Source organism: Vulpes vulpes, chromosome 4, assembly GCF_048418805.1.
Source record: "Vulpes vulpes isolate BD-2025 chromosome 4, VulVul3, whole genome shotgun sequence".
Taxonomy (NCBI): domain Eukaryota; kingdom Metazoa; phylum Chordata; class Mammalia; order Carnivora; family Canidae; genus Vulpes; species Vulpes vulpes.
Window position 1 is genome coordinate 75061154 of NC_132783.1, and position 27511 is coordinate 75088664.

Consider the following 27511-nt stretch of genomic DNA (forward strand, 5'->3'; position numbering starts at 1 on the left):
TGTGATTTTAATAGAGCTGGAGTTTACAACTACTGATATATAATAAATCACTTTGTATTGCACTGAAGTTTCTGATTATTGCTCAACTGCTTTCCCAAAAGCTAATTAATTCAGTAATCCAGGGGTTTAATGGACCATCAATTGTTAATATGAAAACAATATTTCTTTATTCTAATAGCATAATTTGGGCTCATAGGATCTTTTTTTTCATCAACAATTTCAAGTCAGCCATTATAGTTTGTTTTATGACTATGTCATTTTTGAACCTTTGGTAGGAAAAAAAAAAAAAGAACCTTTGGTAGGAATAGAACAGCTCCCTATCTAAGTACTTGATATTTCTTAATGAGAAGTGAAGATGAGCATCTGGCTGTCTGAAAAAAAAGTTGTGGATTGGGAATTTGACTTATGAAGTTCCCTTTTGAACACTAATAAGTTGGCTTATTCTTGAAATCTCTGTTTTAAAACTAAAGCAATGATATAATTTTATTTTTTGCTGCCAAATTCTTCAACAGTTCTTAAAGGTCGGCAGCTATTTTCACAGTGAAAACAGGACCCAGAGGTTTTCATTAACTGATCCCCAGAAAATTCAGTAATAAAACTTGAATTTACATTCACTGATACTGAAAAAATCTCTTATCACCAAAGGACTCTGAAAGTCATGGTGAAAGATATCCACTTCTAGGTCAGGACACAAAGACTCAACTTGTTGGATGGCTGATTAAAGGAATTATCTCAAATTCCACAGGCATAACATTGAAACAGACTTGGTTGTAATTTATTTATTTACTTAGCCATCTGGTCTCAGGCACTAGAGGAAAAAAGGTTATTATATAATACACAGATGTACCTGCAGTTCATTGCACCAGAGAGATTCGAAAGGCTTATTCAAGGCCCACTCTGGTCAGACTGCAAAACTGTAAGAGCCCAATCTCAGAACTGTCCAATGGGGTTTTTTTTTCTCTAGGAAACAGGGAGCAGGGAAAACTTTTCCATAACCTTCCTCCCCATGTGAACCACCTGCCAGAACACCTGGAGAACCCTTTCAGGGGGACCTATATACTCAAGTATGGACAGTGTCCATTATGTCTACCCTACAAAACTCAAGGCCAGGATTGAGTCTTAGGAAGGAGAGGAAAAGACAGATGGATCCAGTGTTATGGAAGATCTTTCTGTTTGTTTGTCATCCTTGACCTCTTATTTGTAACCCTACTGTGGATAATAGAATTAAAGGTAAATGGAGGGCAGCCTGGGTGGCTCAGCGGTTTAGCGCCACCTTCAGCCCAGGGTGTGATCCTGGAGAACCGGGATCAAGTCCCACATCTGGCTCCCTGCATGGAGCCTGCTTCTCCCTCTGCCTGTGTCTCTGCCTCTCTGTGTCTCTCGTGAATAAATAAATAAATAATATTTAAAAAAAAATAAAGGTAAATGGAAACATCTCCTTCTTAGAGAAGAAGGTGGTGCCATCCAACTATGACTCCTTTTTTGTCAACTCCTTCTATATGTTTTTTTTGGCTCTTTCTTGCCCAGAGGTATGCCTGTGTTGCGATCTGGTTCCTAGATTTCAAAGTGCTGCCATAAGAGGCAGCAAAAGAAAAGACTCCTCATATTTCAGGATGCTACTGGGAGGGAGCCCTCATGTAACCATAAGTTCACTTTCACGGTCAGTTTTATTCTCCACTTAAATCTGAAATAGGCTATAATTAGAAGGCTGATCAAAAGCACGGTGGTGAAAAACCACTTGCAGAACTATGAGAATACTTTTGTGAAATATGAAAAGTCTTCAATGAAAGTCAACAGACGGGGAAGAAAAGGCTGAGGCGGGGACCTCCACATTGAATGTCGGGTTTTAATACCCCCTGCTGACTTTGTCCAACTGTTAGTAACGAATGTAATGTATTCATTGTAATACTTCACAGACACTGTACTGAATCCATATGCGTGTATTAGCCTACCGGTGGCAGGTAAGATAATGTGATTATCCCTTAGATATTCAGAGAAACTGAGCCCTTGAATGGATAAATACAAGAATCCTGTGCTGTATTCCTAATCAAAAGACTCTTATTTATACAGATTCACAGAATAATTTTTGTTTTATGCATCAGATTTATATTTCCTTTTTTTTTTAAAGATTTTATTTATTTATTCATGAGAGACACAGAGTGAGAAAGAGAGAGGCAGAGACACAGGCAGAAGGAGAAGCAGGCTCCATGCAGGGAGTCTGACATGGGACTCGATTCCGGGTCTCCAGGATTACAACCTGGGCCGAAGGCGGCGCTAAACCACTGAGCCACCCGGGCTGTCCTATATTTCCTTTTCTAACAGCATACATTTTGTTTGTTTGCTTTTTTTTTTAGAATCGTGTGCGATCCTTTGTACTATTTTAGAGATAATAAAGGTCAACGTATTTTAAAAATACCTATCTATCTGATTTCTTAGGTTTTCTGAGGAGCTTTCTTTTTAAACATGCATTTATAAATTTGCATACTTTCTCCTTCAGAATTGGCTATGTCAAGAATACCTTTTTTACACTAGGAGTACTTTAGTACAATGGCTTACATAAGATCAGCTCACAATTAATATTTATTGGTTGGTTGATTTTATGTTAATGGGACACAATCTATAATATGAGTTTTCATGCTGCCAGGCCCTACCAAACTTTTTGAAAAAAAGTAATTTTGCTTCTGTCTCTATTTTGACGCCTTTCATTCATTCTGTGTCCATGGAAACATAGCTCCTATCCTCACTAATCCACTGAAACAGCCTTTGATGAAGTCACTAATGGTTACCTTACAGTTGGTATTTTCCAAGACTTCTGTTGTAAATTCTGAAATTCTCCTCTCCTTTGGCTTTCATACCATTACCTACTTCTCTACTTCTTCTCAGTCAGTATGCCTTGTAGATTTCTCTTTCCTTTGCAGATCCCTTCAATATCATGATAGATTCATCTGTGCCTTCTCTTCTCATTCTACCCTCCTTAAGGGATCTCGTCCCACTTGTGAACTTTAGTATTACATGCTGGAGAATCTTAAATTGACCTGTTCAGACAGGCAAGGTTTACCTGAGATTTAGACCATTATTTCCAGGTGTCTGCCAAACATTTCTACCTGGCTATCCCAAAGGCCTCACAAATTCAACATATAAAAACTGAATTCTCTGGGTGACTGGATGGCTTAGTCAGTTGGGCATCTGCCTTTGGCTCAGGTCATGATCCCAGGGTCCTAGGACTGAGCCTCATGTCAGGCTCCCCGCTCAGTAGAGAGTCTGCTTCTGCCTCCTTTCTGAGGCCTTTGTCATATCCAATAAAGTAGTTAGATACTGTCACCTCTAGATGCCCATAGATGCATTTATTTTTACTATAGTACAAAATTATGTTGTATTGTAATTGTCTGTGTGCCTCTGTTCCCTCCACTGGACTATGAACTCCAGGGAGTTCACAATGACACCAAAAAAATAAGAACAACCAGTTATTCCTCATTGTAGGACCCTAGTAACCCAATTTACTATTTTGAAAACTGATAATAAAAATAATTAAGAATGTATCCTGCTTGTATGAATTAAGAATATATCCTGCTTTATGAATTGTACTTTGGGGAGCTATATAGTAAATTAGGGAAACTTTCTTTGTATTCTGGCTAAGAAATGAAGGACTAATAGAATTATAACATCATCATTATGCAACCTCCATATTGAGCACAGACATCTGGTAACATGATAAAACAAGAAATAAACAGGCATTAGTTGTGCCCAAGATTGCGAATCCGAGAAACCACCAAGGAGCCGACACCGATGCAAACACATGAGGGTTTATTTACAGGCTAGAGCCTGGGTCCAAGTATACCCGACACAGCGGAGCAGGGACTCGGACCCCGAGGCTAAGAGGCGGAGCAGCTTTATAGGGGCCAGTGGCCCATGGGATACACAGAAAGTTGCACAGTCATGTCGGTCCACACGCAGGTGGCCGATTGAATTGCACCTTACCCTATAGTATCCACTTGAGCTGGCCTATTACTTTGGTCAGAATGGGCGCGCAGTTTTGGCGGGCACAAAGCAGGGTTACATTGTTATGAGCCTATTTCCCATTAGGGTGTGCCCGGCGGCTTGACTAGGGTGGGGCAGCGCCTTAAGCAATAAGCAGGTTATGTGGGGGTCACACAGGAGGTGGCAGGTGCAGCACAAAATGGAGTTAGTCCTGCTCTGCTTGTCCAGGGGTAGGGGATTTTTGTTAAATTTCCTGGGTCCCACATTAGACATCTGGTAACATGGTAAAACAAGAAATAAACAGGCATTAGTGCCTCCTGGTGGAAACATGCCCCATTTATTGAATACTCTTACCAAAGCCAATCATATCTGCATCTTTCCAAATCTGTTGGAGTTAACCACTGATCTAAAAACAGAAAATTGAAGAACATGTTAACCATACCTTTGCGTTACCATTGGTCAGCAAAACCCAATCTTTGCCTATAGGAAAAATGAACTGATTTCTTTCTTCAACAAATAAGGTACAACATCTGAAAAAAGATGGGGGAAAGCCTAGGAATTTTTTAAAAGACCTAAGTAACCTGTAGCTAATCACAGTGAATGGACTTTATTTGGATCTTGATTCAAACAACTGTTAAAAATTACTGTTTTTTGAGACAGTTGGAATTTTGAACACTGTATATTTGATGGCATTAAATTAATATTATCAAGTATTTTAGGTGTGATAACAATATTGTGGGGTTCTTTTTTAAAAGACATCTTTTAGAGATACATACTGAAATATTTATGGAAGAAATGCTATGTCTTGGGTTTGCTGCAAATTATATGAGAGGAAAGATTTCAGTGGGATTTAGTTGAAATGATACAGACTATGAGTTTAAGATTCTCAAAACTAAGTGATGGGTCAAAGGATTCATTTAAGCGTTCCAGAATACAAAGGTTGTTTTGTTTTGTTTTTAAAGAATCTAAGTCTCTGACTCTCAGTGCAGAGCTCTTTGCACCACTCTGTTAAACCAATCATGGAAAAAAAGCAAGCAAAATTCCAGAATTTTCTACTTTTTTTGGAAAGGGGTTCCCAAAACAAGGAACAAAAGCAGTGGTTAAAAATGTCCACCCTTAGAGTTCATGAACTCTGTTTTCTCATCTGACTTTGCCAAGAACTTCCTATGTGGTCTTTGGCAAAATTAGATTTTTCTGCCTTGATTTGGTTACTCTCCAAAAGTGGTCAGAGATCAAGATCTACACTAGGACATAGCAGCAGCAGTTTCAGCTGAGGAGGGCTCCAGCATTTGTATGAAGATGGTGCATAAAGTGATTCTATTTTAATCAGCTTTTAAATAACTATTAATACAATGAATTACATGACAAATATAAAAATTTTAAAATCTTCATAGAGGAAAAAAAAAGATGTATTATATGAAAAGCTGCTATTGACCAAAATTTTATAACTGACTCACAATAGTAGGACTGCTTTTTATTTTAATATTAGAATCTCATGGTTAGGGTCCTCTATAACTTCTTTTTTTTTCATAGTTTTCCTTACCATTAGTTATTTGAAATATGGTAATAATGCTTTCTACATTGGTTTTAACCTATGGTTTACATTAATTTCTTTCATAAAGAGCTGCCCTTGCATAGATTTTGAGATGTTTTCAATGCCAGTATACATAGACAACTTTGCAAACAAATGAAACATGATGATCATCTGATGCTGATGCATATATATTTTGTCTGTCTTGCCCCAGAAATAAATGACGTGGTAAAGTAGATGGAATCAACTTTCTCTTTTACCTAGCTGACATCATTTATTTCCAATTCCAGGCATCTAGTTGAAGATACTTTGTCAGCCAAAGAGGTTGGGGTCATCCCAGAATTCTCAATTGCTTATGTCACAACTAGACAATACACTTCTGTAAAGTGGTTTTTTTATACATACTGATCCTCTCCCATACATTTGGACAGATATGCTTTCTGAACCACAAACATATGCCTAATTTTTTTCCTCATATCTGTAAGTTATTATGCCCAAGATATACTTATTCATCTGTTTCATATTTAGATAGGTTTCCTTGGTGTAAGCTTTAAAATGCTGTCAGGCTATTGGAAAATTTTTTTCAATAAAGAGAAAAGTACATGAAGGGTACTTAGAAAGCAGAGCTATTACATATTCTATAGGAGGGAAAAGAAACAGGGAGGGAAAGTTGAATGCCAAATAGACATACCAGAAAGTTTTGAAACTTCCACAGCTCACAAAAATTAATGGGGAATCACAGGTTGATATTCCTTGCTCTAGAATACTGAGAAAAAAAGTGTTAATGTTAAGCAAAATACAAGCTATGAATCTTGGGTTGGAAAGTAAGAATATGAAAATAAAAAGTGCAATGAGGATTTGTTTGTATGTGGAGGAAGTACCTTAGAAATTCTCAAAACAAGCTGTCATTAGACAATAGATTTTTCTTCTGGGTCTGCTGTAAGTGTGCAGAGAGATACGATATTAGAATGGATCTTGGATTATAGATGATGTGTTAGAAGTTCATCAATAAGTTTTAGTATTTATAGTCCAAACATTCTTCACATTGTTCTCTATCAAATAGCCTTTTCAAAAATGGGCTCACCAGGCATATTATAAGAATGAGGGCTTAGCTACCCACCAAAGTCCAGGATGGAATTGTTAAACTTAAGCATTCTCAATTCTGGATACTTTTTAAAAAATATTCACACACTACCAGAGAGTCCTGCATTTCTAAAAGTTTTCATGAGAATCAGCTATTCCAATAATGACATTCAAATTTTTTTTTGTAGCTTTTAATGATAATATTTTGGGAGCTACACTGTAAAATGTGCTTAAACAACTCTAGGAAGTTGTATAATTTTTAACTAAAACAGAGGCAGTTGATGGGTTGCAGATTATGGACTGCTATTAGTAGGCACTGTGTGGCAGAGATTGGCTAGATGCTCACTGATTCCCTTCTACTACTCCTAGATACACAGGGAGACTCATGTTCCAATCCTGTCTGCACTTAGGTTGGTGTTGTTGGACTAGGTCTGGCCAGTTGGGTGTGGAGGCGAATAATGTACCCTACTTCAGACTTCTTTGTAAAACATTTGAATGTTTTATAGTCCCGAATGATCTTCCTTGCTCTCTCTCTCTTTACCTGATGGCTGAGTGATGATCAAGCTGAGCAGTCCATGGAGGCACTAATGGACAGCAGAGCCATAAAACAGAAATAACCCAGATCTCTCAGTCACTGTCTGGAAGACAGCCTCTAAGGAGAGCTGCCCAATCGGTATTGAGCAGGGAAGTGAGAAAGAAAAATCTTTTAATTAGATGATGGGAATTCTTTCACAATTCTTTCACTATTTCAAATCACCATGATGTACACTTTATATATCTTACAATTATGAGTGCCTGGGAAGAAGAAAGAAAGAATTTTTTTTGTTAAGCATTGGAGGTGCATATTAATAGCTGCTAATATTAATTACCCTGAAACTAGTATTTTTGTAGGTATTTGGTATGCCATTCTTTCCTTTTATTTGCCAAGAGTCACTGTGCTCAGTACCCTGCCTTTATTTCTTACAAAATGGTCTGAACTTCTCCACTCTCAGACCTCTGATATTGACTCCAGGCCCTGTATCATGTAGGCCATGATGTTATGCTTCCAAAGAGAGCTCTCTTCCTGACCATCAGTTCCCAGAGTTTCAGAGGGCTTGTCCGTTCTTCAGGTGATAGATACTTCCATTTGAGCAAAATAATTTCTTCTGGGATAGTAAACAATTTTTTTATGATAAGACATTTTACATTTTGGAGATACCCTTTTTTTCATATTTTTCTTTTTCAACCCAAGATTCCTAGTTACATTCTATTTGGATATCAAAATTTCTTCACAAATTTCACAGCAGGGAATTTTAACCCATGGGTCACCATTAGTCATGGTTTGTGGAAGCTTTAAAACTTTCTGGTATGTCCATTTTGTTTTCACTACTCCCTCCTATTAAGTGTAAATAGCTCTATTTTACAATCAGCTGCTGTGTATTTTCCTCTTCATTTAAAAAAAAGTTTTCTGAGTTGGAAAAAACCCAGTCCTCATCCTGTGCTTCTTCTTTACTTCATGCTACTACCACACTTAACCACATTTCTGGCAACAGATGTACAGGTTTTTTTTTTCCCACACCACACAGTTCTGCAATACCAGCTGGGAGCCTACACTTGAACTCGATCATGACACTGCTGACCTGGAGACAGCATCAGATCCTACAAGTGAAGGGTTCAGTCCCAATAGATTGTCCTCCTCTTCGATGGCAGTTGCCAAGTCTGGATTGTCATCTGTGCCTCTGACCAATTGGCTATAGGTTGGAGCTTCCCATGACCCCCTCCTCAGATTCAATTAATATGCAAGAGCAGCTCACAGAACCCATGAAAACAGTTTACCAGTTTATTATAAAGGGACATAATAAAGGATAGATGGACATCCCAATGGAAGAGATGGTTTAGAGCAAGGTATGTGGGAAGGGGTGCAGGCTTCCCATGCCTCATTGGCTATGCTACTCTCCCAACACATCTACATTTTCACCAACCTGGAAGCTCTCCAAAACCCACATTTTTAGAATTTTTATGAAGGCTTCATTATGTAGGCATGATAGATCATTAACTCCATTTTCAGCCCCCCTTCCCTCTCTGGAGAATGGGGGGTGAAGTGGAAAATTATAAGCCTCTAATCATGACTTAGTCTTTCTGGTGACCAGTTGGCTTCATCCAGGAGCTCACCAAGAGTCCCCTTATTAGAACAAACGACACTGTTATCACCCAGGAAATTCCAAGGGATTTAGGAATTCTGCATTAAACTGGGGACAGAGATCAATGTATATTTTTTCTATTACCTCACAGTTTCTAATAACTATGACAGTATTTTGCACCCCTATCCCCAGTGTCAGCAAAAAGGGCACAGTATTCACAGGGTATCTGTCCCCTCCCTGCTTAGCACAGCACAGCCTATTTAAGGAGCAGCATTTGCAACATGTGCTTAGAAAATCCCAAGGCCCTCATCTCCTTCATCTGACCGTTTCCAAAACCTCAACAGAACCTCTGGGCTGTTCTGCATTCCCATCATTGTCAATCCATTGGCAAACCTGCCTACAAATTCTGTTATCCTTGAAGCTACTGTGTTTAACCCATTTATCCCAAACCAAGTTCTGCATAATCTCAAAAACCAACTTACTTTCCATGCTCTCAAATTTTCCTCACCTAGGAAAGTCCCCATTTAGCCTAAATGAATAGCCTTGACCTTACCAAATGCCTCTGGTATGAGAGCAGACTCAACCTGGTGACTAGGACGAGTGGAGGTATTTTCCCAGAGCCCAAATGCAGCCCAGATCTCAGGCCAGCTCTGGATCTTGGCAGAAGTCTAAAACAGATTCTCAATCTGGTATTAGAATTACCAAGGAGATATTTGTTCAAAAGCAGATTGCTGGACCTAAAATCTTCGGAGATTTTAATCCATAAAATTTGAGGTGGGTCCTAGGAATCTGTGAAGCCCTTCAGACATATCTCTTCCTGATGATTCAAAGTCCTGCTTTGAAAATGCAGATGGCGTAATATCAGATATCAAGTGACATCCTAAGATGCCCTGAGAAAAATGCTACTTTGTGTCAAAATAAAGTCAATTAAAAGACAGATTGGCCTTTGCCATTTGAAGCATTCTCAGGATTTCAATGCTTCATTCCTTCTTTGCTCACAGCTCTCCAAATCTCCTTTGAGCCATGACTCAGCCTTTTGTTATGTGTCCTCAGCTTTGCCTCTCCATGTTTGTTTCTGTCCTTACGTTACATTAGGAAATCATCCAAAGGTCCTGGTCATTGAGTGTGTGGTGGAAATCACTCTAATATCCAATTCTCTGGATGACTGACACAGAACTCCTCCACCCTCTTGTGTTAGGCGATGGCATTAATTCTGGCTAGTGAAACATGAGCATCAGTGACAAATGTCACTAGTCTCTAGACTCTCCCTTTCCCTCCACCACCTCTTTTGGGTCTTGTGTTCCAAAAGGTGCAGCTATAAACAGGTGGAAACTTAATCTGCCTTTAATCCTTTAGTGACTGCGTGTAAGAGTTCTTTCCGATTTTCATGGAGCAAGTAGTGTGAGCAAGAACTAACACTGTATTGGGTTAATCCACCAAAACTTGGGGGTGACTTGTTATCACAGAAAACCAAGTCTATTTTGACTAATATGAAGTGGTATTGTGCTTTAATGGAGTTTGCCCAAGGCCACGTCTATTCTTGCTCATTTAGTTGATGGCTGCTGACCGTCTTAGAGACTTCAGTCCATTGGCAATGTAATACGTTGTCTTTATTTAGTAATGATGTTTAGATGAGCACCTAAGAAATGTATTTAAGTAAATAAACATTTAGTTTGAAACAGAAATGTTCAGGGGATTCTCCTCCTTACTGATTACACCGAGAGCTCTTTGAATCTTACTAGCACAGAGCTGATTGAGCATTTATATTTTAGAATAATTCAAACATCCAGATTGGAGATCCAGCCATCACTTGCACTGAATTTAATCTGGACAGAATTTTCTAAATTTCTTCTGAGTGTTTTCTATTCTATAGACTCAAAGTCTTAATGTATCTTGTAAGCTCAAAAAAAAAAAAGATGATAAATTGTCCTGATAAAATGTTAAAATGACCGAATCATGGTTTTTTGTTTGTTTGTTTGTTTGTTTGTTTTTTTCCATTTAACACCTCTGGAGGTAACAAGAAAGTTCAGGGCAGTCATAACCCTTACGAAGCTTATAAATGCGATTCTTGTGGATGTGTATTTCATGTGTCCTCTTTAAAAACTTTCATTGTCCATACAAGGCAAGTTAGGTTGACTAGATTGTCCTTGTTTTACCTTTGCAAAGCCTTAGTATAAATTATGCAGCTGGAAGAACGGCCTCCAAACAGGTTTTGCTGGAGCGAATTCTGTCTGAATACTGGCCCAGAGCAAGATAAAAACTAACAATTTTCTTTTGTTTTGTGTGCCCCCTCCCTTACCCCTTTGCCCCAATTACAAATGATTAGGTCTGCTTTTGAAAGTTTTTTGTTTTGTTTTGTTTGCCTAGTTGTATGCACTCCTAAGTCTGGCTGGCTTTCTGGGCCTGGAGCCAGTTTACTTTAACATTGTTTACTGTTTCAGAGCCATCTTGGGAGATTGGTATTTTAATTAAGAACATGTTGATTTTAGATACTAGCAAATGTCTTTTCACCCAAAATGTCTCTCAGTTCTAAACCTTCTCAACAGACTTCTCACGGAACCCTAATCTCTCCCTAAAGATGATGGCATTTTATTTTGAACATCTATATTGAACAGCAGTTTACATTGTTGAATGTAGTTTTTCTGATAGTACTCAACACACTTAGTACACCTTGGCTACACTATTCTCTTCACCATAGTTTGCTAGTTTTCCCCCCTTTTCCTACATTTTAGGTTAATTTATATCTCCAGGAAAATCTTAGCTCAATATGGGGTCTTTGAAATAAAGAGGTAATCAACTTTTAATATAATAGTCATTACTACTAGTAATAACATTTTGTAATATTTTAAATCTTGTTTACTAAAACAATTTGGTGGTAACTATAATTATTTATTCATGTCCTGATTTGTGTTCTCTCAAGTTTGCCCTTCATAAATATCTCTTCCTTCCTAATATTTTAAAATGGATAATTCTAACTCTTCTATGATATAGGAGTTCCCCATTTTGAAAGTGGGGAAATGTGTGAATAGTAAGTAATTGAGTAAAGAAGGGAGGTAGAAAAAGCTCATACTGTCTTGGTTTGAATTTTCCAGCCCAGAAGAAGACTCTGAGATAAAGATGGAAATTCAAGTAGTTTACTTGGGAGATGATCCTAGAAAACACTAATTAGGAAGTGGAGAAGGGACACAAAAGAGGCAAGGAAGCCAACAAAGAGTGAATCATCAAGCTATTTCCTCTGGGCAGCTAGGACTCAACCTAGGGTCTCCTCCCAACTGTGGAGGAGTGTGAAACATTCTCTAGAGTTTATCCCATCTCAGGGGTACAACTGGGGTATTTATTGCTCAGCTTGGTTGTAGCTGCTTCTGAAGGTATTAATTCTCTGGTGCTTCCCAGGTGCTCTGCACAGCTTTCCCTTGCTAGGCAACCAGAAACACCCTCAGCATTGGAGTCAGCAACCAGAAGCCATAAAGATGAAGGATATGAGAGGACCTGACAGTGTCTGCTACTCTTAGGAAAACCTATCTCATTAACAATCAAATACATGTAAATTAAAACAATGAAATATTATTTTTGGTGTATTTTGACATAATTTTCATATATTAGGGTAGAAAAGATTTTTTTTTTTTTTTCCAGAAGGGAGAATGTTGGAAAATATATACTACTGGTGAGGCTAAAAGTACAATCTTTCTGGAAGGGTCATTTGGGATATAAATCAAAAGCCTTAAAAATATGCTTCTCTTTGATCCAGAAACTCTGCTTCTAAGAATGTATTCTGAGAAGATAATTAAATCAGTATGTGGTGTTCATTGAACCATTGGTTATAAAAGTGAAATAATCAGAAAAATCCAAATGTCCGATAATAAGTAATTAATTAAGGAAACGATCCATCCAATCCATTCATCCAGTGGAATATAATGGAGTCATTTGAACGGATAAAACAGAAATGGTTAACCTGGAAATATTTTCACAATATACTGACAAATGTTCAAATCAATGCTCTTTGTTAACACATGTATGAATGTGTTGTATGCACGTAAAAAATTCTGGAAAGATGAAAACCAAAATGCAGCTATTGCTGATTGGTAGGAATACAGATTCAAAAAATTGAATGTATTTTTATCATTTTCCAGTTACTTATAATAGTATTATAATATCTAATAACAAAGTTAAAGTTACTTTTTAAAAAAGAACATATAGTTTATGAGATTATTACATAAAGGCCACTTAGCATGCAAAAATGACACGTTAAAATTGCCAGTTGTGGGCAGCCCCGGTGGCGCAGCGGTTTAGTGACGCCTGCAGCCTGGGGTGTGATCCTGAAGAACCACGTTGGGCTTCCTGTATGGAGCCTGCTTCTCCCTCTGCCTGTGTCTCTGCCTCTCTCTCTGTGTGTCTCTATGACTAAATAAACAAAATCTTAAAAAAAAAAATTGCCAGTTGTATAAAATCAATGTAGAGTGGTAATTTGCTGTGAAAGCTACTTCTATGACCTAAAAAGCATAAGATATGCACGAATCTAATCTTTGAGAAATTTTTTTTTAAATTAAAATCACTTGATTTTTTTTTCCTAGAAGAACATCACATAGCACTATCTCTTCTCTTTATACAAAAATATCGGTCATAGTAATTTTGACTTGAGTGGAGTTATAGCTCAAGTAATTTTGCAACTTGGAGGAAAAACTTATTATAGCAAAACCCAAAATTACAAGTAGATCATGTTTAAAAGTTTATGTATATCCTGTGGCTAGAAATGTGGAATAGCAATCAAGAGTGTGTTTTCTCAAAAAAAAAAAAAAAAAAAAAAAAGTGTGTTTTCTCATAAGACGAAAAAGCTGTAGAAATAATGATGAACAAAAGGTTATGACTCTTTGTGGCCTAAAATCATCATTACATACATTATCTGATTTATTTTTCTCATCAAAACCTCTTTGAGGTTAGTACAATATTATTATCCCGTATCACAGAATGAAGCCCCTGAAGCCTGAGAAGCTTTAACTAATTTTTTTCTACCTCAGTTAAAAAAGCATCCATTTTAGGATACAGAGGTTTTCTGGTTCTTAAGTTGATTCTTTTTCTTCCAATGCTACACAAGATTCAGTGACAAGGTCTGGCTCCTATCCCAGACTCTATTAGCTGGGTGATGGATGAACTCACATTCCCTCATTGGTAAAATAAGGAGAGTCATATGTATAGATCAGAGCACTTGTTTCCAAACTGTAGTGTACATGACAATCACTTGGAGGAATTGCTTTTTGCTTTAATTGAGGTATAACTGACATATAACATTGTGCACACTTAAACTGTACAGCTTGTTGATTTGGTAATTCTAGTGCTTGTTAAAGCACAAACTCTGAGTCCTCATCCCAAAGTTTATGAATCAGTAGGTTTGGGGTGGGGTTTGAGAATGTGCATTTCTAACAAGTTCTCTGGTGATGCTGCTGCTGGTGGTCCAGAGACCCCTCTTTGAGAACCACTGGCTTAGGATCTTTTTTTTTTTTTTTTTTTTTTTTTAAAGCTGAGTCTTTTTTTGTTTTATTTTATTTTATTTTTTTTAAAGATTTTATTTATTTATTCATGATAGTCACAGAGAGAGAGAGAGAGAGAGAGAGAGAGAGAGAGGCAGAGACATAGGCAGAGGGAGAAGCAGGCTCCATGCAGGGAGCTCGACGTGGGATTCGATCCTGGGTCTCCAGGATCACGCCCTGGGCCAAAGGCAGGCGCTAAACCACTGCACCACCCAGGGATCCCTGGCTTAGGATCTTTTAACTGTTTCTCCTACTAAGAATTGGTTTTATCTGTCCATGGCATTATAATCACAATGTAGATTATAAATTGTGTGCGTGTGTGTGTGTGTGTGTGTGTGTGGCACACACACAGATATATACATATGTGTATGATACAGGTTTTTAATGTTTTGGTGGGGTCCAGAGCCAATAGCCAAGAAAGAATTCTTGAGATTTCTTTGGTGCAAAATGGTGGTTTTATTAAAGCAGAGGGACAGGACATGAGGGCAGAAAGAGCAGCTGCCTGGGATGGTGAGGAGCACTGATGTTATTCTCTGGGGTTGGGGGAAGAAAAGATAAGGGAAGTTCCAAAAGGATTTTTGTGTGTTAAAGAAGACTCAAGATCCTGAAAGAATGTTAGGATCTTCCTATCTCAAGTACTTGTCAATGGGCTGCAGGTTGTAAGGAGATTTAATTTTAATCTGTTTCTTTCTGCCTTTGTTTCCCAGATCATATATGTATACATACTTAATATATATTTGACCTATTTTGAGCTATATAGATATAGGTTTGTTTTTTGTTTTTTAACTGACTCAGATTTTCCTTTATTTATTTATTTATTTATTTATTTATTTATTTATTTAATATTTTATTTATTTATTCATGAGAGACACACACACACACAGAGAGGCAGAGACTCAGGCAGAGGGAGAAGCAGGCTCCAGGCAGGGAGCCTGATGGACTCGATCCTGGGCCCTGGGCTGAAGGCGGCGCTAAACAGCTGAGCCACCTGGGCTGCCCCTCCCCAAACTATTTAAGTCTTGTGTTAGAATTATGAATAATATCTCTACTATGAAAATTATTTGAGGGCACCTGGGTGGCTCAGTTGGCTAAGCGTCTGCCTTCAGCTTGGGTCACAATCTTAGGATCCTGGGATCAGCCCGCTTGGGGCTCCTTGCCCAGCATGGAATCTGCTTCTCCCCCTCCCTCACCCCCTCCCCGCTGCTTGTGCATGCTCTCTCAAAAATAAATAAATAATAAAATCTTTTAAAAAAATTATTTGAGGTAATTATTTTGAGTAAGAGTAGTATAGTATTGTCAAATAAACATAAGCTAAAGATCAACTTTGATTGTCTTCAGAAATTAAGAAAAAGGGGATCCCTGGGTGGCTCAGCGGTTTGGCGCCTGCCTTTGGCCCAGGGCGCGATCCTGGAGTCCCGGGATCAAGTCCCGCGTCGGGCTCCCGGCATGGAGCCTGCTTCTCCCTCCTCCTGTATCTCTGCCTCTCTTTCTCTCTATGTCTATCATAAATAAATAAATCTTTAACAAAAAAATTAAGAAAAGAACGAAGTGCCCACTCCAAGTTGCATGTTTTGTCCTCTCAGGAATGCTGTTTACCAGATTTTCTATATCATTTGGAATGAGAGGTGAACTATTATTGTTATGGAAACAGAAAACAAATAAAGCAGAAGAAACTGAAATATGGGCTACTTATTTGTTCCTCTCTTTTCTATCAACGGCTCTTGGAACTTCAAGTGATTGCATAATCTTGCCATGCTAGAAGCCATCTCAGTATTTGGGTCACAGACCACAGACTCTCTAAGAGAGAGGTTGACCTAGCAAGGGCCATAGAAGAGAACAAAGATTTCTGAAGCACCTTCCATGTGCCTGGCACTGTGCTAAGTGGTGGGGGATAGATTGTTGACTAAGATTCAGGCTTCAAGAAACTGAAAATTCAGACAAGTGATCAGAAAATTATACTACTTCTGTGGTAAGCGGGATGAGACCTTCTGCCTATGAATTCCATGGTTCAAAGTAGAACTTCCTTTTGTTTGTCCTAAGTGCATGGGCTCAAGTTTCAAGAGAGAGACTCTCTTATCCTGGCAAGTTAAGGACAGGGTCATTTTTTTTTTAATCCATATAAGTCATTAACTTTTGTATCTTTTTAGTGTTTACCTTTTTCAGACCAAGAGTATGGAAGCTTTTTATATTTTTAAGCATGAAAATAAACAACAGCTGCTGTTGATAATCCCATAGTGTGCTACATGGGTTTTCACCAGCTAGATATAAATCTGAAAATTGATGTTGTTTGCTTTTCGAGGCTGTTACCCTCGGTGATAGAAGACGAAACTGGCTGTTGAGGTTCAGTGGTTAGCCCCAGGCTAAATACCTGCAGGCCCAGCCCCACGAGATTTCAGATTTAGATCAAGGACCAGAAACTTGTGGTGCTTAGCCTTTTGCTCTGAAAGAGAATCAAGAGAGACCATGCTGACCCTTAAGGAGATCTGTATACTTTCCTGCCTATGGATCCACTTCTTCACCAGTATGCCTTCCTTATTTCTAATCATGGAGACCAGATAGCTATTTGAGCTTAACGTTACTTCATTTTTACAATGACATGTGTTCTTTGTTTAGCTTCATTTTCTCTCACAGGGCTTTGGTTTGAAATAACTCAGGAAGGGGATTTCATGTCTTGTAACTATCTAATTTAGAATCGCCTTTCATTTCTCACAGTAATTTTAGCATAATATGTTAATCAAAGTTGTCTTATTTGTTTCCTCTTCTTATTTCTCTGTTTTCACATGACTTTGTTCTTTTTTGTCTATCTCTTGCACAAAGAGCCAAATAAAAACCCCACAAAAAACATATAATTTGGACCAATTAAAATAACAAAAATGTTAGGACAATATGGTATTTATTTCTGAGCTTTCTGTACTAAAAATAATAATGCCTCAGATTTATGTTGCAACTCAAGGCACTGTTGCAGACATTTATCTTCCTATTATTCTCAGGAGGAAGAAATATTTATTACAATCCCAATTTCAGACATAGAGAATAAGTGGTTTGTCCAGAGTTTCAAAGTTAGTGAGTGGCAGAGAGTCTCCAGGTTTCTTGATTCTCATCCTAGCATTCTTTACTGTAGACTTTGTCGTTGTTAGTGTAAGAATATGCTTTTACGACATAATAATAGGCATTTTAAAAAAAACATTAGTTATGGATTAGGTTTTATTTTGGCAGAAGCGCTATATAAGTTTTAACAGTTTCAAATGGACTCTGGCTTTATCTTTAAGTCAGTTTACAAAATTGCAAATGGCATGAAATTCTATGCAGTGTTGGGGTATGGCATGACGATTTGCCAACCTTGGTAGATGTGCCAGATACCTCTGGGGTTTTGTCCTTCACACTTCTTTATAGATTCTTGAAATATTCACATGGAGTAAGCCAAAGCTTGGTTGTAGCTTCCCAGTGGGTTGATTCCTATCTTTTCAAAACAAGGGATTATGTGGAAAGTTTGAACATGGCCTGTCATAGAGCATTCGCATTACATTGGAAGCATGAAACAAGGTGGTCCCAAACTTTCCTACTCATCATCCTGTCCTATCACAGGGCCTGTGCATTTCTATCTTCACTCCTTTGGGATAAGAGATCTATTGCTACCATTGAAAATAAATGCTATTCTGGTAAAGATTATCGATAGATAATAGTTAAGATTTTTGTGTTAATTTGTCACCTTAAATTTCATCTTCTGCATGGGCTTTGAGGTTGAGGAGTCTGGATAGGAAGAGGATCTACATTTGAGAGGTCAGAAGCCTAGTGAACTCACTGGGCATCTGGGAGGCTAGAAGGCCAAAGGAAAGCTAGATGTGGAGTAAGCTATAAATCATTCCCTGTTGGTCCATCCTGCATTATTCACAGAAGGTCAAACAATTTGTGAAATGGGACATGTGTCTGATAAAAGCTACCATGAAGAGTTAAATCAGAATTTTTTTTAACCTAACAGAAGCTGATAAATTGTAACTGATTTTTTATTTTGAAGTAGATATAATCTATTAGTCTGTGTCATCATGGTATGCAAGGACATTAAATAGTTAATTATGAAATATGAGATAATATAATACATGAAAAACAATGCTTTGACCAGAATGGATATTTTAAAATAAACCTTGGTAAAATAGAGGCCCCTTCTGTCAAACCCCCAATGCAACTTCTGCTCCATCTAAAGAATATATCAATTCATTTTAATTCAAATATTTGGGGGTGTCCACTTTGTGCTGGAGCACCAGGGCTTCAGACACAGGAAGCCACGGCTGCTGCTCAAACTCAGAGGCAAATCCCAGTGTCTCAGAAAGCAGATTATAACTGGAAAGATCATGGGCAACCTTTGCCAGAGAGAGATGCAAAGTGCAAGAGGAACATTCCTTTGGTTTTCTTTCATTTGTAAAGAAAAAATTATCAATCTTTCCTACTTTTGCAGTATACATTGAAAGGGAAAAAAAAAAGAAAAATGTATGTTTGACTACTCAACATGAAAAAAGATGCTCAACATTATTATTATTATTCATCAGAAAAATGTAAATTTAAATAACAATATCTCACTACTCAAATGATAAGATGGCTAAAATTAAAAAGACTAAGGGAGGGCAGCCCCGGTGGTGCAGCAGTTTAGTGCCACCTGCAGCCTGGGGTGTGATCCTGGAGATGCGGGATCGAGTCCCGGGTCGGGCTCCCTGCATGGAGCCTGCTTCTCTCTCTGCCTGTGTCTCTGCCTCTCTCTGCCTCTGTCTCTGTGTCTCTATGAATAAGTAAATAAATAAATAAAAATCTTAAAAAAAAAAATACTAAGGGACACTGGGGGCAGAGGCACTCAGTCAGTTAAGGGTTCATCTCTTGACCTCAGCTCAGGTCTTGATCTCTCAGTCATTGATCTCTCAGTCATGGGTTCAAGCTCTGCATTGCGCTCCACACTTGGCATGAGCCTACTTTAAAAAAATAATAAAAAATTAAAAAAAATTAAAAGACTGATAATGCCAAGTATTTGTAAGGATGTGGAACAATTGGAGCATTCACCCATAATGACCCCAAAAATTCCACTCCAAGGCTTACATGTGAATTTTCCTACTAGCTTTACTCATGACAGTCCAAGCTGTAAACCCAAATGTTGATCAACAGGTAAATGTATGAAATATTTTGGTATATCTTCGTTCAAAAGAATACAATTCAGCGATAGAAATTAACTATTGATGCAAGCCAGAAATGGACGGATCTCAAAAACTAACCAAGTTAGACACAAAAGAGTACATACTATATGATTCCATTTCTCTGAAGAAACAAGTGCAGTCAAAATTAATATATAATGGTTACAAGTATATCAATGGTTCCTTGAGATTGGCTGTGAGGGGCTTGGGGGAATTGACTGCAAAAGAGCACAAGGTAGTTTCTTGAGATGATGGAAATTGTATATCTTGACTGGAGTGAGGGTATATGGTTATATACACTTGTCAAAAATCATCAGCCTATACACAGAAAATGGTATACATTTTATAAAAAGTATACTTCAATCAAGTTGATTTAAAAAGAAAAATACTCATATCTTTATTATGATTTAGCACTAAAATTATTTTTTACAAGATGATTCTTTTACAGAGGATCCAAATTAGTCTCAACATGGTGCCCAAGCAGTGAGATAGGGAACATTTTTATTTTAGTGAAAAGTAGGGTGCTGATATTGGGGAAGCTGTTCTAGAAACTGCTATGAGGTGATTCTTTTTCAGTCAAGCATGGGTTAAGTATTATTTCTCTAGATTCAGGCTGTCAGGATTTGAACCTAGCTCACCATCTGCTAGCTAAGTCACCTTGGGACAGTTACTTAATTTCTTGAAGCATCAATTCTCTTATGTATAAGATGGGAAGAACAATGGTCTCCACGTTTTAATGTATGCAGAGATTGAATAAGACAGTTTATATAAAGAGTCTAGGAGACGGGAAATGCTTCGTAACTATTAGTTATTATTTCTGGTTTCACTCTTTACAGGAACATGAAGATCCGGAGAGGGGAGAACACAGTCTGTGGAGATACAAATCTGTTTTCTCCCTGGGTTTTGTTTTTCCTTTGTAATGTACTTAAGGCTCTCATGAAAGGAATATTGCTCATTCCCAGGAAAAGGATGGAGACTACGGACAGTGGGTTGAAACTAATATTGAACTCACAGAAAGCATGAGGCTGAGTTTCGCAGCATCAGCATTCTGTTTGATGGTTTTGAGCAACAGATGAATTAAATGGCAGGTGGCTGCTCTTCAGCCATGTACCCTGCTCCACCACAGCAAGTGATTCTGGACCACATTAGGCACAGGTGATAATAAAGCCCCACCAAATAATACTTCATGCCCACACTTAAAATCACAAATCAAGGATCTGTGAATCATCTTGCATTCTGATTTCAGGTTCTGGCATTCTATTCAACCTCAAACTACCTAATACTTAAGATCCATTAATATAATCAATAAAGAATGGGGTGTATTTGAAGATAGTGTTATGGCTGTTAAGTTTAAAATTGTGTCTGAGGAATGCAATCTTCTCCTGCTTGTCTTATCTGCTTTTTGTTCAGGCATTTACAAATTCTGTTCAGATTCTTGGAGTAAAAGTGAGTAAGTGTATTTTTAAATTTTTCTGTGGAAAAAAATAATAAATGAAAACATTCTGGAAGATTCATTTATTCAGAATACTTTCCCAGTAGCTCAGTGTGTGTATGTATGTGTGTGTGTGTGTGTTTGTGTGTTAGACATTTTTATGGAGTTATTTGGCAGAATTTTAAAACTCTGGGGTATGAAAACTATCTGATTATTTTCTTTGCTTTGAAAAATCTGACTGAGTCCTCAATTCTTGAAATCTTAAGATGAGTGCATAATTACCTTATAAGCCATTGTGCACATTAGTTTGCAAAGGAGAAAAGCCAGGGAACCAACTTTGCTTAAATGGAATGAACTTTCACAAGTAAATCCTTTTTGGGGTGTGTGCTTCCTGAATCCCCAAGATGGCTATGTTCCCAAGGCGATGTGGAAAAGCAGAGGGGGTGTTGCAACACATCACCCATGAGAATGCAAATGTAGTCTGAATATAAAATTAAAGACATCTGTAGGAACAATGAAAATGTGTGACTTAACATCTAATGTCCCAAACCAAGTGAAACACCCAGGTCTTGGCAAACTATATGTCATTAGTTAAGTGATAATGTGAAGAAGGCCTGAGCTAGTCCAGATTACCCCATGAGAAACTGATTAAGATTGTCCCATTTTATCCTTTATTTAAGAATAGATTTTTCACATAAAAATATCCTATTGGTTGACTATTTCAAGCAATATATGTAAGTTTAGTTCTTCTTGATTATGGTGTGATCCTCTAAGAAGTTTGAATCATTTGAATGTTATCAGGAGGAAAAACACTAAACATAATAACTAAATGTTTGGGAAAACAGTTTAGTTTACTGTGAAAAAACACCAGACTGAGGTCTCTGGATACTTAGCAAAATAACTTTGACCTGCTATCAGAAAATTTTACTGAATATTAGTTCTGCTGCTAATGTTCATGAACAAATCACAGTAACTCCTTGCATTGTTTGTTCTTCTTGAAAGTAAGGGGGAGAGGGTTGGGCCATCAGTCGTAAGCTCTGTGATTCTGTCCTGTCCAAACATAGATGGAATTTTCAAGATATCTATGTACAGAGAGGTACCTTTAAACTTCATGACTTTAGTGTAGTATCTCAAAGTTTTCACTAATTAATAATGTGATACTTAACATGTATGAAAATATAAGGAATTAAATGGTAGTCACATCATTATATAAACTGCTGGGTAAAGATGATAGCTTCAGTACACACATATCACTTCAATCCCTCATGAACTCCCACTTAAGCTACACATAGACTCATTTTTATTTGAGGGCATAAACTTACAATGACAAGGAGAGTATGACTGTCTCCATAAACTTAACAGTGAGAGCCTACCTGCAAATCACACATAATAGACACTTCCTAGTTGGTCTCTTCTTTTTATGACCAGGCTTAGTTTGTATTTTGTTTCACAGCCAAGGGGAATCCATAGCAACAGCATTTGGGAAGCTTAAAAATAGATGCATGAGTGGGAATTGACAGTAAACCTGAGAAAGCCAAATCCTAAACTGATATTGGGAAAAGATGAGAACCAATTAAGTTTATACCACACAATCTTGAAAAATCTCAACATTAATGGCACCAGTGTTGGGGGAGGGGCGGCAGGGGTGGCAGGAGTGGGAGGGGAGGGTTGAGAGAGGGGAAGCAGAGGATTAGCTAAAGACTGACTGGTAAGAAGCATTCAGATCCTAAGGTCCTCCCATTGCCAACCCAGCAGAGAACATGAGACAAGAAAAGAACAAGGGCTAGAGCTTCCAAAATCTGAATTAAAAAAAGTAGCAGTAGGAGAGGAAATGGAGAGGAGAGAATCGTCAAAGTAGTTCTAGAATGCTTTTCAGAATCAAAAGGCATGGATTTTCCAAAATGAAAGAGCCCAGTGAATTCTCAGCACAGGATTGAACAAGATTCATACTAAGGAACAACAACATTGGAAGCTAAAAGACCATTGAAAAATTCCTTCAAAATTCTGAAGGAAATGATTTCTAAACTAGAATTTTATATCCAGCCAAACTATTAATGAAGTGTCAAGGCAAGACATTTTCTTTTCTTTTCTTTTCTTTTTTTTTAAGGCAAGACATTTTCACACTCAAAACATTTCTCTCCCAAAAATAATTTATTAGAAAGTTGTGGGGTGTTATGTTCCACCAAGATAAATGAATAAATGAAGAAAGAGGAAGACATAGGATACAAAAAACAAGATGTACAACTCAGGGAAGAGATCAAGGGACTCCCCAGGATGATAGTTAAGGGAGTTCCCCAGGTGACAACTGTACATCATGCTTAAAGTTCAGATTGGAGCAGTGTGACTCAGAGGCATATATGACATTATCTTTTTGACCTAAAAATGGCTAGGTGAGCCTGCTTATCTGTAATTGGCTTTCTTGGGTCATGTGCAGATAAAGTTTCATTTCTTCTCTTCCTTCATGTCAGGTGAGGACACTGGTTCCCCCTGTATATATGTTCTATTTGGACCTGTTCCTGACAGCTAAAGGTTAACCAAGGTGAGATCAGAAGCAGCCAATACAGACCATATTTCTGCCTGATGTCCAGTACCTGGCCCATATGATGCCCTGCCAATGTCCCAATTATGTGAGTCCAGTGTTCCCTTTTCTAAAAAAGATTTTCTTTTATTTATTTATTCATAGAGACACACAGAGAGAGGCAGAGAAATAGGTAGAGGGAGAAGCAGGCCCCATGCAGGGAGCCCAATTCAGGACCCAATCCCGGGACCAGGATCATGCCCTGAGCTGAAGTCAGATGCCCAACCACTGAGCCAGCCAGGCGTCTCTAGTCCAGTGTTTCTTAGAGCTTACTCATGGCCTAGCCTGCTGTCTCCCCAAAGGACTTGGGTAAACTATCAATAAAAATAAAGCCAGACCAAGATCCAGAATCACCCTGTAAATATCCTTCTGTAAATTCCTCTTTTCCATTTAACGTTATTTTAATGAAACTTACCCATGTTGATGCATTTGGCTCTAATTCATTTCTTTTCACAGCTTGCATTCTATTGCTTGACTATACTATAATTTATTAATCTGTTCTTTTGTTGTTTGGACTTTTAAGTTGTTTACTATTTTGTTATTACAAACAATGCTTGTATGAATATTTTTGTACATGTCTTCCAGTTAATATGTAAAAGAGTTTTTCTTTGGTATGTGCTTAGAGAGGAATTGCTGGATTATGGCATTTGTGTGTAACCTAATAGATATTTCCAAAACATCTTAGATAATTTTTCACCAAGTTTTACTCCCACCAGCAATGTATAAAAGTTTCTAGTGCTCTACGTTGTCACTAATACTTGGTCTTAGCAGACTTATTGAAGTTTGCTAATTAAATGTGTATAAAATGTTTTCTCATTATGGTTTCCATTTTCATGTGACCAGTGAGGTTAAACAACTTTTTGAGTTCATTGGCCATTTGGGATTCCTATTCTTAGGCTTGTCTATTCACCCCTTTTGCACATTTTTCTATTTAAATATTCATCTTTTCCCCTGGATTTGAGGAAGTTATTTATATATTCTGGATAATCCTTTGTTGATTATAGGTATTCTAAATATGTTTACCCAGAGTGTGGTCTACCTCTTCACTATTATTATGGTATCTTGTTTTTGGTAAACTTAAAAAAATTAAAGTGTAAGAGATATATAGAGTACACAAATCTTAAAGATATAGCTCAATAAAATTTCACAAATAAATATACCATATAAATATGCATATAAATATATATGCAAATATATAAATATCCATATTATATATCTGGATGCATTGTTAGAATGTGGTTAAATTAACGAATATTTTCCTTTATGGTTTGTATTTTGTGATTTAAGAAATCTTTCCCTATCACAATGTCATAAATACATTCTCTTATTTTTCTTCTAAACATTTTAGTTTTATTGTTTACATTTCATGGACCTGAAATATGTGTGTATATGTGTGTGTGTATACTTCGATGTAGAGATCTAGGTTTGTTTGTTTGTTTCCATATAGATAATCATTTGTTCAAGCAGTATTGATTGACTAGTCATTGCTACTCTCTAATCTTACAAATCCACCATTTTTGTGCATCGAGATTCCATACATGTGAGAACCTAATTTTGAGGTACCCCACTGTGTCCACAGGTCTCTGTCTTGCTTTGCACCAATACTCATTATCTTAATTACTCTATCATAAGATTTAATACTGAGGAGAGCAAAAATTGCTCCATGTTTCGTACCATATGCTCCCAGCTGGGGACTGAAGTATAAAAGCACAGAAGGGATCCTGCAAACCCAGGGTGGTGAGAAGAAACAAGGCTTGAGGGCACAAGGGTCTGGCCTCAGTTTCGCCTTATCTGCATTTTTGATTTTGGGCAGGTCACACTTCTGTCTGGGCCTCAGCTTTTTCATTAAAAACATGTAAATTCGACTGACTCCATGAGGTTTCTTCTCACTCAGAAAGTCCTGACTCCATTAGATCTGTTTTTCCAGTTCTCCAAGAACCAATCCCCTGTGCCCAAATGAAAAGCAATATGCTGTGGAATTTATCACTGGAAAAGGATGACTTTAACCTCCAATTTTTTGTTCTCATTTTCAAAGATTAAACTAGATTTTTTTTCCTTTTAATATCTTCTCAGATCTTGTCAACTATCTAAGCTCAGAAGAGAACAGCCACCATTGATTTCTCATAAATGTCTCATCTATTTCATTTTGTCTAAAACAACTTGGTTTACAAGTTTAGTTGGTCTCATTGGGACTGTAAAAATACCTCTTCCTCTTTCAGAATGGATTATTTTGAGTAATGATATAAACGAAAATCAGCATGTAGTTTTATCTTGGTTATTTTGAACTAGAACCACCAGAAGAAATGTTCCTGCCCTTATAAAGCAAATAAGTTCTATAGTGACATGCTGTAATGAGTGTTCTTTATTTTAAGATTTATATTCATTCATTCACATTTACAAAATAAATACTTGTTGGAGGGTAGATGTAATTATTCTTGCTACTGACGACAAAATTTTTAAAATAAATATTCACTATGGACTTTCTTTAAAATATTATTTACCGGAAAATAATATTGGAAGTATGGCGAGACAGGTATCAAATCAGGATTATCTGCATTGGAAGGCATCTTACGGAGCCAGTCAAATGTGCATGTTTTAAGTTATGAAAGGTAAGTTCAGGCAAAACAAGAATGACTTGCCCAAAGATTCAACTTAGGGGATCTCTTCTGCTCTAGAAAACTCTTCTAGAGGAATTGATGTTTACGTGCTTTTCTCAAATTGTTTAATTACAATGTTATTCATACATTCAAGGGCAAATCCAGGTTTTGTGGCATCAAAGTAACTTAATTGGAGGAGGGGACTTTTTTTTAAAGGACACAAAATTATAAATATAAAATTAAATATAAAAGGGAATATTTATTTAGAATAGAAAACCGATCAAACGAATTGCTGAAGATTTAGAGACTCTAGTACCTTTCTTCAGAGATATTTTTAGGTGACTTACCAGAAACACATACAGTAATGTTTCTAAGCGCAGTCTGCCTTCCCTTCCCCATGGAGGAGAGTCCACAACCCCTAGCAGCAACCAGCTTTTGTGGCTTCATCAGCTTCGTGGTAAATCTGCAATTATATACATTCCGCACACTATTTCACTGATGGTAAGACACAGCGTAATACAGAAAATACAGGCATGTATATCTCATTTTTATGTCATAATAAAAGAAAAAAAGCAGATTTGTTATAAAGTGTAGTGGAACACATGGGCTTTAGCTAAAAAAATAACGATAAGGAAAAATGATACCTTTTATTCATTGTCTGTTACAGTCCAGACTCTCCCTTGTTTTTAGATGAGGAAACAGAAGCTCATAGAAGTAGAGCAAGCTGTCCAAGGAGCTAGAGCTATTTGTATTCTATCACTCCAGCCTCCCACCAATGATTCCAAAATGACTCTGTTCAAGTGCTCTGTAGAGGGCCTACTGCAGGAGATGCAGAATGATAAATGAGGCCATTCCCTGGCAGTGGAGCTCAGAAGCACAGAATATTTCCCCCAAAGATACCAGACTCACATCCCTTTGGAAGCTTTCTTAACAAAAATAACAAACCACACAGCTGGTCGGAGGTAGAGTTTGGGTTATTTCCCAACATTTTAGTTTTAAATACATTACATAACTGCAGCCTGCAGCAGACCAGCAATGCCCATGCATCTCCTCATGGCTTGTGATTTTATCCTTTTTGTCACTTAGTGGAATATAGTCATATATTCAGAACTGACAATTTCAAGGATATACCATATTGAATTTATCTGAACAAGCCATTTCAGTACCCACTTTCAATACGTGTGTGATGAAAAATACTTAATTTTAAGACGTTGTATCTTATATACCTGGTGTATAGGTTTAGTGTGCCGAGCGTGCAGTATGAGAGTTGGGAGAACTAGTCTCGCTCCTGTCCTTGCTACTAACTACTTTTCTGCAGCTTGATGATTTCTTTCCTTTGGGTGCAAAATTCTTTAGCCTCTTTCAATGTACCTCTTTCAATTGCATTCCTTGGTAATGAAATAAAAGTGTTAGAACTCTGAAATAGTTTATGATAAAAAATTTTTTTTTCAGAAGACTGATCTATGAAAATGTTGATGCCAGCGTTATTCATA

General features: G+C 37.5%; 2 long non-coding RNA genes across 2 annotated transcripts in view; one reads left to right on the forward strand and one right to left on the reverse strand.

Moving 5' to 3' along the window:
• LOC112931082 (uncharacterized) overlaps positions 1-20739 on the forward strand; it is a 42531-nt gene extending 21792 nt beyond the window's left edge. Inside the window, exon 3 of the long non-coding RNA XR_012001091.1 lies at positions 20248-20739. This is a non-coding gene — a long non-coding RNA (uncharacterized lncRNA). The remainder of the gene's footprint in view (positions 1-20247) is intronic.
• Positions 1-26774, reverse strand: part of LOC140598617 (uncharacterized) — a 48662-nt gene extending 21888 nt beyond the window's left edge. Inside the window, exons 1-2 of the long non-coding RNA XR_012001093.1 lie at positions 26663-26774; positions 26366-26481 (exon numbers count right to left, since the gene is read on the reverse strand). This is a non-coding gene — a long non-coding RNA (uncharacterized lncRNA). The remainder of the gene's footprint in view (positions 1-26365; positions 26482-26662) is intronic.
• Between the last annotated feature and the right edge of the window lie 737 nt (positions 26775-27511).